At 37.6% G+C, this 3,177-nt stretch overlaps 1 protein-coding gene across 4 annotated transcripts in view; it reads right to left on the reverse strand.

The window, feature by feature from the left end:
* LOC106882868 (sodium/hydrogen exchanger 2) overlaps positions 1-3,177 on the reverse strand; it is a 118,216-nt gene that overhangs the window by 75,734 nt on the left and 39,305 nt on the right. Inside the window, exon 1 of one of the 4 annotated variants that reach the window (XM_052974918.1) lies at positions 116-365. The exons of the other annotated variants lie outside the window; for them this stretch is intronic. The gene's annotated coding sequence lies outside the window, so the exon portion shown is untranslated. Of the gene's footprint in view, positions 1-115; positions 366-3,177 lie in introns of those variants that run through there. 4 annotated transcript variants of the gene reach the window in all.

Consider the following 3,177-nt stretch of genomic DNA (forward strand, 5'->3'; position numbering starts at 1 on the left):
ATACTTATATATATATATATATATATGTGTGTGTGTGTGTGTGTGTGTGTGTGTGTGTGTGTGTGTGTGTGTAAAACTGAACATAAATGGCAGTATTAGACTAAAGAACACTTACTTATGGAAGCTGATGCTGCATTGTCTTGTTCTAAATTTCAAGTTCAATGTCAGAGTTTTAAGTGTAGATCACATTTTGAAAAAAATGCATTTTCTTTTAAAATCAGGATATTTGCGTAGATCTGGAAACTAATTTAAAATTTTGAAAGTTTATCGTGCATGTGTTACATTTTTTTCTTTTCATTAAGAGTCTTTAAATTTTGATCTTAGCTCTCAGATCCCTAATGACAATAACTTTTGAAGACACCTCGGGGGTCGACAGACCACGGGTTGACGATGATGGCTGTTATAATGCATTAATTAACTAGATGCATATAATCCTTTAAATATCTCTGTCATATGGTAATTTACATTAAGTTATTGTTTTTGTCTTGAAGCTTAATATTTTTCTTTAATACGGATATTTAGAGAATGTTATTAACACGCTGAATTATGCCGCGGGCGTATAATTCATGATCCCTGTAACTAGTACTCGTGCAGCCTACTAGAAATCTTAATAATAACTCTCTTGACGGTGATATTTAAAGTTACATAAGGGAATATATTATTAAATACATAATGTCTTAAATAAAATAGACGCGACGGATATGGCAAGTACCCTTTTGTTTGTAGATTACTCCGAATGGGGCAAACATATTTCACAGATAAATAATGGTCTCAAATTTTGGCACAAGGACAGCAATTTTAGGAGAGGGGTTAGTTGATTACATCGACCTCGGTGTTCTACTACTACTTATTTTATCGACCCGAAAAGATGAAAGGCAAAGTCGACCTCGGAACGTAAGGGCGGACGAAATACCACTAAGTATTTTGTCTGGCATGGTAACGATTCTACCTGCTCGCCGTCTTTTTATAGTTAAATAATAACAATAACATACATACACATATATATTTGATTCGACGAGGTGAGTTTTGTCTCCTTTGGTGGTCGATAAAAATGAGGAATTGGTTTCGAGAGTCGAGCAAAATGCATTCTGGGTTACTTATACGGCTTTTTGCGTTCTCATAGTAACGCTAGCAATGACACAGGTACCAGGCTGAATTGGACCGTATCGATGGTGATTTCTTCCTTTGGATAGACATTGGTAGCATGGAGAGAGAAGACTGATATGCATGGGCAGCTGCTAGTCTTTCTCAAAAATATCTTGCTGAGGGCTGCACAAACTTGTGCTTTTGACTGGTGATCCGAGACCAACGGGCCCTCCGTTATGTCTCCGATATGCAGGAAAACTGGAAGCACATTAACCAACGTCCTTCGCTCTCTATGATAGTAGGAGTGGTTGTTATGCAAATATTTCTGACGTTGAACATATCTTAAGAAAGGAAGGACGTTGATTAATGTGCTTCTAGTTTTCCTGCATACTGGAAAAATAAGGGATGGTCAAGGCCAGAATGTATATGCTTACGATGAGTCTGCTTGATCAGCCTTGACCTAGGACTAAAATCAACAACACCAATAAAGTTATTGAAACAAATGTCTTTTTTGTTGTTAATCCCAGGTTAGCACTTTTCGACTAGGCTTACATTGTAGTAATTAATGGGAGAAAATGATGTGTCGTTCAAGGGAGATTCAGTTGCTATTTCTAGCGGGTCAGTGATCGCTAAGGAGCTTATTCATTTGCTCACTTATTTCATAAATATAGTGAAGACGCGTGGCAGCCGACCTTAGACTGTTGAAGAGAATGCCTCGCGGTATTTGTTCCGAACATCTGCTCTCTGAGTTCGAATCCTGCCGAGGTCAGCTTTTGTTTTTCTTCCTTTCGTGGTTGCTAAGAAATATTAAACAGAGGTCCATATGGCTCTTTGGCATGAGGAGTTCATAAAAGATTTTGTTGTTAAAATTTATGGGAATACTTTGGTTATACTTTTACAATACACAAAACATTTTAACAAGTTTTTTTATACAATTCCAAATAATTATAAAAATATGATGGGATTTCTTAAAACATCAAATGTCTATGAGGTTCTACCTGAGTGATGTAGAACTCAAAGGGGTCTATAGGTTAAGCAATGGTTGTGAACCATAGATCTCGGGTGATAGATTGGCAAATCTGTAAAAGGTTCGAGTGAGATATCTGGCAATAGCTTCTCCGGTTCTTTGCGCTCGGACAGTAACATCTACGTACAAGCCTAATTTATATCGGCCTAATTTAGCGTGGAGAAGAGGAGACTTGCATGCATGGCCAAGCAACAGCAAGTCTTCCTGAAAAAAATTTACACGAGCAAATGTATGGTTAGCTATTATCGATGGACGTTCTTTGATTTCAACGAAGACCCATTGAACGAAATAAAAATAACAACAGCAGCAGCAGTAGCAGCAGCAGCAACAACAACAACAGACGAAACAAAACAACGACAAACAATAAGACATTTTACGGGCAAATTATCAAAAGTTAATCAGAACTCATAAACCAAAACACATCCATAGGCGTACACATACGTGCGAGCAGACGCACACAAATACATGCATATAAATAGATGCGGCTAATGGATGGCAGAAATCGATTGAGCGTCTGACAAAATAACTTGTGGTATTTGGCTACCTTCCTCTCCGTTCTGAGCTCTAATTTAATTTTGGTCTTCTACGGGGTCGATAAATAAAGAAGCAGTCAATAAGACATATATTGGATTTAATGTAAACAATTACTGTACACAATAAACTAGAAAAAAAAAGCAGATTCAAACAGAAACGCGCATGCATGTAGTCACTAAAACCTGATAATATTTATTTATATACATATTATATCTTTTAGAATGAGGAAAGATGTAGTATATGTATTTATCAACACATTATATATTCTTTTCTACTCTAGCCACGAGGCCCAAAATTTTTGGGGAGGGGGCCAGTCGATTAGATCGACCTCAGTACGCAGCTGGTACTTAATTTATCGACTCCGAAAGGTTGAAAGGCAAAGTCGACCTCGGCGGAATTTGATCTCAGAACGTAAAGACAGACGAAATACCGCTAAGCATGCTTACGTCTCTGCCAGCTCACCGCCTTCAACACATTATTTATTGTATTCTACACACACACACACACACACACACACACACACACACACA

The sequence above is a fragment of the Octopus bimaculoides genome, chromosome 19 (genome assembly GCF_001194135.2).
Source record: "Octopus bimaculoides isolate UCB-OBI-ISO-001 chromosome 19, ASM119413v2, whole genome shotgun sequence".
NCBI classification, from domain to species: domain Eukaryota; kingdom Metazoa; phylum Mollusca; class Cephalopoda; order Octopoda; family Octopodidae; genus Octopus; species Octopus bimaculoides.